At 42.9% G+C, this 8,018-nt stretch overlaps 1 pseudogene; it reads left to right on the top strand.

The window, feature by feature from the left end:
- The first annotated feature begins 1,758 nt into the window (after positions 1-1,758).
- Positions 1,759-2,427, top strand: LOC103740308 (annotated as a pseudogene).
- The last annotated feature ends 5,591 nt before the right edge of the window (positions 2,428-8,018 follow it).

Genomic DNA, 8,018 nt, shown 5'->3' with positions numbered 1-8,018 from the left:
AGTTTCCTCCTATTGACTGGGTTTTAAGTCCATTTAGGTAGCTGTTGATTACTCCCAAGATAAAAGTGCCACTACTGCACCAATGTCATTTGCTGTGCTGGTCACTGATGTGGTTTTTAAGCCTTGAAGCTGGGGTTGGAACATTGATCAATGTTCTCCTTTACCAGCTTGTGTAGTTAGTGTTCTCTAAAGCTATGAGAGCTAGCCTTCAGGGGAGGTGGCTTCCAGGCTAGTTCCAGCTTCATTGCTGCAAGACAGGTATGCCCTGTCTTCAGCAATAGGGTCTTACCTTCAAGTTCTGGGAGGCAATCAAGGGCTGTGGCACTAGCCTGTGTAATGTTGGGAGTCTCTTAGACTACCCTGGTCAGCAACTCAAAGGAAGGCTTCTCCTGTCTGATACTGTTTCTTGTTATGTAGCTTTCAGCTATACCCACTGACTCATGTAGGGATATTATGTGTGTAATTTTTCAGTAGGTTTTTGGACTAATATGATTCCCTCTGTTTTTTATACTAGCTAGGCACTACTTATGTCTCCTGTTTCTCTCACTGTCTTATCCTCCCTCCCTCCCTTTCCCATTTAAAGTCTCCCCATTTTTCCCATTTCTCCCTTGATAGTTTTTGTCTGCTATGGTCCCACCTCTTTTGAGCTCCTTCTTCCCCTTTATTCCCATAGTTCTTTCTGTAGCCATCCTGCCCTTCCCCTTTAATTACCCCCCTTTACACATCTCTCCCTTAGTAATGCCAGCCTCCTACTATTCTTCTCCCTGGTTCCTTCTTTTCCTTTCCCTTCCTGATTTGCTTCCATTTTCCTGGTTCCTGCAGTTACATCAGGTTACACACTCACTTATAAGGATTTGGTGCTAGGATCCACAAATGAGGGCAAACATACATAAAGATGAAATCATGAAACTTGCAGGTAAATGGATGGATGTGGAAACTGTTATACTAAGTGAAGTAACACAGACTCAGAAAAACAAAATTGCTTTCTAGCTCAACGAGTTAACTAAAGCTAGCTTGCTAAAGTAGGTGTTTCATTTTCTATTTTGGGCTCATCTGAACAAAATTTTTAAAATCAACAGATCATACCTTAAAATGTTAGTGGACTAGAATTTTAAGTTAAAAATGAATTATCTTCATTTGTAAAATTGATAAAGATGGAAGCAAAAGACATTTATGAGGGTTTTAGGAAACAAGCTTTTTTTATTATTTATTATTCTCAGAAGTATAAAATTGTTATATTTTAGGAGGATTTGGCAACACATATCAAAAGTCTTAAACATATTAGTAACTTTGACCCACAAACTTTATTTCTGAAAATAAGACCTAATAAAGATAAGTGCAAAAATGTTCATTAAAGAGCAAGGGGGTTGGGCTTCTGGGTGTCTGGAGGCTGCAGGGGGGGGGACTGGATCCGGCGATGGAGGAAGCCAACCAGGGGGTAGGTTCCTAAGCATCGTAATTCCTGTATCGCCCGTGTGGGCTGCCTACAGGTCGCATGATCCCTCTGGCTGGAACTGGTGCTGGTCTTTTTTCACCAGCCACCGTGAGGCCCATCAAGTTACCAACAACCTCACCACCTCCTCCTGACCTATGATACCTTCAGGGCTACACCTGCCTGCTTTCACCAGAGATAGATTTGAATATCCTTATTTTGGCTTTGGATCTTGGAAGAGGATCATAAGGCACAGACCAGACACCCGGGAGTGGGAGTGAGCGGGTGTTTTGGACAATGGACTGATTGGGTCCATATGTTATAAAATGTCTCAGAGCAACCAGGAGCTAGTGGTACAAGCTTTCCCAGAAAGGATACAGCTGAAGTCAGCTCAGTGATGTCGAAAGAACAGGACTAAGGCCCCAGAAGGAACTGAACAGAGAGGGAGAACCCCCCCCCCCAGTGCCATCAGTGGCAACCCATCCTGGCACCTGGTGGACAGCCTCAGGGAATGGAGCCACTGGCTGAAATAACAGCTTGGATGCCCGGGAGCTGATCCCCATGGTAGCAGTGAAGCATGCACTGAGAGGGGCTGGGGATGAGTTTGAACTGGGTACCAGCAGGCATTCAGTGACCTAACATCCCAGCTTCTTATAACCTTGGGGACAGCATATCAGAACTCTGAACAGGTAGTGTGAATGAACCCAGAATGGGGTAAATTGGGCCTTTTTCTCCTTTGGCAGTGCACTGTGTGTGGAAGGCATAAAGGAGATGCAGGCATTAGTGAATAGGATCACAAGCTGGATGGCCACTTACCTGAACGACCACCTAGAGCCTTGGATCCAGGAGAACGGCAGCTGGGACACTTTTGTGGTACTCTATGGGAACAACAGAGCAGCTGAGAGCTGAAAAGGCCAGGAGCCAACTGCTGATTCCAGAGGGGCATGACTGTGGGTGGTGTGGTTCTGCTAGGCTCACTCTTTATCAGGAAGTGACCAGGCACTGACTACCCACTTACCTTCCGGCCCCCCACCCTGCCCCCACCATAGCTTCTTCAGCACCTGTCCCTCCCCTGCTCCCACACTACATTTGTTCAGCTCTTTGAAATAGTCTGTGTGAAGATGAAAGTGCAGTTCAGTTATAAACTGTGTTGACTTTGTGAAACACTGAAAAAAAAAGTTCATTAAATAAAGCTGGACTATGGTGGCCAATACCTTTAATTCCTGCACTCAGGAGCCAGAGACAGGTGGATCTCTGTGAGTCCAAGGCCAGCCTTGTTTACCTAGTGAGTTCCAGGTCACCTGGGGCTACAGGGAGACCCTGTCTCAAAAAGACAAAAAAAAAAAAAAAAAAAAGTTCATTGAAGTATTGTTTACAAAGTATAGAAATGGCTTCGTGAATAGTTCAGCCATTTGTGAAATGATTATAAAACAGAGTGAAATATGTTCATAAAATGGTGATATGAGGGGCTGGAGAAATGGCTCAGCAGTTAAGAGCACTGGCTGCTCTTGCAGAAGACTTGGGTTCAAATCCCAACACCCACATGACAGCTAACAACCATTCATAACTCCAGTTCCAGGGGCTCCAACACCCTCTTCTGTCCTCCTCCAGCATTGCATGACATGGGTGCACTTGCATACGCTCAGACACATAAAATACTAAAAATAATAAATAAAACATTTTTAAAAGGGAATATTAGTGGGAGCTCATGAACCCTTCTCATTCCATGATGTAATGTTGGGTGGCTTGATCTTGTGCAGGTCTTGTGAAAACAGCCACAGCTGCTGTGAGTTCCTGAGTGCAGCCCTCCTGTTACATCCAGAAGCCCTTGATTTGCTCTGTTCCTGCCTGACCTCTGGCTCTTACAATCCTTCCATCCCCTCTTCCAAGATGGTCCCTGAGCCTCAGGAAGGAGGTATGATATAAATATCCCATTCATTACTGAGCATTGCACAGTCATTTATTCCCTGTACGCTGACCAATTGTGAATTTTTGTCTTAACTACCACCCATTGCACAAAGAAACTTCCCTGATGAGGTCTGAGAGCTGTACAACAGTACATAGAAATACAAATTCAGAGGGCAGTTTGATTCTGTGCCCATTCAGCAGAACAATGTAGTAGATTTACCACTGTGAGCTCTCCAACCAGTTTCTTGGCTAGATTTGCAGTATCAGGCATGTGTTTCCTCCTCTGGTACAGGCCTTAAATCAGAAAGCAGTTGGTTACCCCATAACATTTTTGCCACTATTACACCAATGGGCTTATCTTGCCATACCAGTCATTTTTGCAGTATTGTGAGAACTAGCCAGCAGGGAAGAAACTTCCTGTTCAGTACCAACTTGATTTCTCCATGTTCTGTGACGATTATGGTGTCTTCAGCAATTGGGTCTTACTTAACTTGTTGTGGGCAACCAAGAGCAATGGCAATATGCCAGTATTGTTTGTGGGGGGAGGTCTCTGGAATACCTCTGATTAACAACTGAAGGAGACATATCCCACACCTGGCACTGGGCTTTTTATTTGGCAACCTATGACTTCAGGTATAAGCATAACCTCCTGTGTAGGGTACCTCTTTTATATGGATATATATCCATATATTCCTATCTATGAAACATAAAGTAGTATGCTTTCATATGGCTTTTTTCCAAATATCTTTAAAGTTAGTTATCCCTTCCCCAAACCCTTCCTCTGCCCTGCTCTCCCATTGGGGTTGGAGAGATGGCTCAACGTTTAAGAATACATTCTGCTCTTCCAAAGGACCCGAATTGGTTGACAGTACCCACATCAGGCAGCTCACAGTTGCCTATAACTCCAGTTCCAGGGAGATCCAATGTCTCTGGTTTCCACAGACAACCACACTCCCATGAGCATACCCCCCCCACATACACACATGCACACACACACACACACACACACACAATTGGAATAATAAAAACAATTCTTTAAGAAAATAGCTAAGCTTTCAATGAAGAGATTTCTATTTCTATACTTTATAAACAATACTGCAATGAATGTTTTTGCACAAATCTTTAAGTTATTAGGTCTTTTTCTCAGAAATAAAGTTTGTGGATCAAAGGTCCTAATATTTTTAAGATTTTTGAAACATATTACCAAATCCTCTTCCTGAAATATAACAATTTTATGCTCCTGGGAATAAAATAAAGCTCACTTCCTAAAGTCCTTGTCAAATTAGTTTATCTCTTACCTCCTTCAGCTTTGCCAATTTTGTGAATAAAGGAATTATGAACAGGTGACAGATTTTGGAAGAGGAAGAGTCAGTTTTCTTGACAGTGTGACTCCTGACAGGCTGACCCCTCCCCAGTAGATGGCCCCACATGCATATGAGTAGCATAATTTGGGAGTTGTTTATCAAATTAAAAGAGAAAAAGAAGACGATGTTGAGGGTAAGGGAGAGAGAGAGAGAGATGGGGGGTCTTTGGGAGGGGTTAAAGGGGAGTTGGGAATAAGTACGTCAAAATACATTATATGAAATTCTCAAATAAAATAAAACCTTTTATTTTAAAAAGTTGATGTGAAGCTGGGTGGGGTGGCACATGGTTTAAATCCCAGCACTCGTGAGGCAGAGGCAGGTGAATCTCTATGAGCTCAAGGCCAGTTTGGTCTACATAGCAAGTTCTAGGCCAGCCAGGGCGTACTGAGACCCTGTCTCAAAACAACAACAACAACAAACCGTGTTATGGAATTATGTATAATAATATACTTTAACACATCTTAAGAAAAAATATAAGCTACAAAATAATAAAAAGTTATGACAAAACATTACTAGTGATTCTGGTCAATGAAATCACAGTTAAAATATTTTTACATAGGCTGGGCGTGGTGGCACACACCTTTAATCCCAGCATTTAGGAGGCGGAGGTAGGTCGATCTCTGTGAGTTTGAGGCCAGCCTGGTCTTTATTGTAGATCCTGGCTAGCTAAGGATACAGGGAGACTAACTCAAAAAGACTTTTATTTATCTATTGGTTTTTGCTGGATGTGGTGGTACATGCCTTTGATCACAACATCTGGGAGGCAGAGACAAGTGGATCTCTATGAGTTCAAGGCCAGCCTGGTCTACATAGAGAGTTCCAGGCCAGCTAGAGCTACAGAGTGAGAGCTACTTGTGAAAGAAAATTTCTTTTTTATATGGACTTTTCAATTTTACTACCATAAATCTATTATATCTGTGAAGATTATTTTCCTGTAGTGCTAAAAGTCCAATACAGTGGCCTTGTGCATGCCAGGCAAGCACTCCATCAATGAGGTGCATATCACCACTCCTCAAGATTGATGTTTTTAAACTCATGCTGTTTCCATTTTTTAGATAATCACTATTGTTGAAATAGCTACACTTAGTCCAAAATGATGCTGAGACAAATAACTGGAACAGCATATAAACTTCTTTTCAAAGGTCTCACTGTGTAGCCCAGGCTGGTCTGCAACTCACTATGTAGACCGGGCTGACCTTGAATTCACAAGAGATTCACCTGCCTCTGTCTCCAGAGTGCTGGGATTAAAGGTACCACGCCTGACCCTCTTGCTTCTCTTTTAAGCAAGCATGCAAATAAGATGTCCAGTTACTGTGTTAGCAATTACTTGTGTTCCTTGAAGACTTTCGGTTAATATAAAATAATCAAAAGTAGGATATTAAGACAAGTGAAGTAAAAAAAATCCTCTATCCTTCCCACTCCAAAGAGCTAACCAGTTATGCAGATACAGACCATTGACTTGGGCAAGACTAGCTACAAACCCTTGATAATCAATATTCATGTTGATCAAAAGAGATTGAGGGGGCTTAGGACTTTTGCTCAGACTAACAATGAGCTGTATGAAGAAATGAAGTGCAGACACCAGAGGATTTCTTGTTATAGTGTTTTCCACTCTGATTTTACCTTTGTAGATATTGCATCCATCTTCTGTCAGACTGAAGTTCTTAGGAGAAAGGACACATCCCTTCCTCTGGAGATTGGATTTCCATGCCAGCTGCCCGCCTTGTCTGGCCACGTGGGCAGTTCACCACACTGTTTAAGTAAATGAAGTCATAGAACAGCAAGCACTTCGTTACTGATGCTCTGCCACCCCAAAGTGTGTCCTAAACCTTCAGGCGCTGCTGTTCCCTGCACTTAGCTCTGGGTGACTCCCCAGCACCCTATGTTAGGAGAGATCTCAGGAAACTTCCTTCCACTTCTCACTTGCCCAGCCTCAATGTCCTGTCCCAGCCAGAGTGACTCTACCCATTGTGAGGAGCTGTGCTGAGCTGTGAGGTAGCCATGGGAGCCTTGCAAGGGCAGGTTGGGCTCCAACTGCCCTGGAATCCTCACACCCAGTACCCCGGGCTAGACCAGGGCCACCCCTCTCCTCTCCAGCTATGAGCGCTGAAACCAGTACTGGATACATGCCTTTGTGGCAGACAGAACAAGGAACTCTATAGTGTTTTAATTCAATTCCACACATTGTTTTCTGTCCCAGAATGTCTTAAATGGGAGAATTGGTCTGCAAGCTTTCCCTCAGCAACTCTCTGAGCTGGCATTTGGCGCCTGAATAATGATTAGCACCAATCTAATAACAAGAGAAAATTCTGTCTGAAGATATTTTCCCAGCAATGGCTGGAATGGCTTTTGTCTACTTTGTATCATTTTTTTTTTTTTTTGTTAAGTTTCATCATCTTACCTTAACAAGCTGCTAATTTTCAAATATTAAAGAAACAAAATTTTTTGAGGTTAGTGGTATAGCTCAGTGGTACAACACTCGCCTAGCACTGTAGGGGTGTAGGGTGAGGAACCTTTCACTTCAATGAATGTCCAGGACTTTGGGACACAGTGTCTAACTTTATTCATGTTTTCAAGCAGATTCCATTTTTTTCTTTTTCTTTACTAATAAAAAATGTCATGTGTAACTGCGCTGGAGAGCACGGTCAATAACACTGGCTGCTCTTGAAGAAGACTCTGGTTTGAATCCCAGTCCCCACACGGTAGCTAAAACCATTTTAACTCCAATTCCAGGGGATTCGATACTCTCTTCTGGCCTCTGAGGCCACTGCATGACATGGGGGCAAGCATAACATTCACACACAATAAAAAAAGTTTTAAAAAGTTTTTTTAAGTGTCATGTATGGCCACAAGTTTTACATGTTTCTTTTTTCTTAAATTGTTAGCTTTTCCACTTACATATTTTGATCTACTCTTTCAAGTTAAGCAGCATCAAAATTAAAATCATGGGAGGTGGGAGGAATCATGCTAGTGCCATGGGCTTGGTAAGAAGTGTTTTATCACTGAGCTCTATCCCCAGTCTGAAACAAGTCCTTTTAAAATTAGAGGTTATGGTCAAGCATGGTAGCAGAGGACTTTAATTTCAACACTTGGGTGGCAGAGGCAGGAGGATCACAGCAAGTTTGAGGCCAGCCTGGACTACAGAGCAAGTTTCAGATCAACCGGGGGTACATAGTTAATATCCCCCACAGGCTCACGTATCTGAACACTTGGTCCCTGCTTAATGGCTCTGTTTGTGGGGTTTAAAAGATGTGCTCTTGCTCTGGAGGAAGTACGCCACTGGGCACAGTCTCAGTTCATAGCCTTGTCCCACT

Source organism: Nannospalax galili, unplaced genomic scaffold, assembly GCF_000622305.1.
Source record: "Nannospalax galili isolate Female #2095 unplaced genomic scaffold, S.galili_v1.0 scaffold639, whole genome shotgun sequence".
Taxonomy (NCBI): Eukaryota; Metazoa; Chordata; class Mammalia; order Rodentia; family Spalacidae; genus Nannospalax; species Nannospalax galili.
The sequence above is the reverse complement of the archived record's forward strand: the minus strand, read 5'-3'. Positions and strand labels throughout refer to the sequence as shown.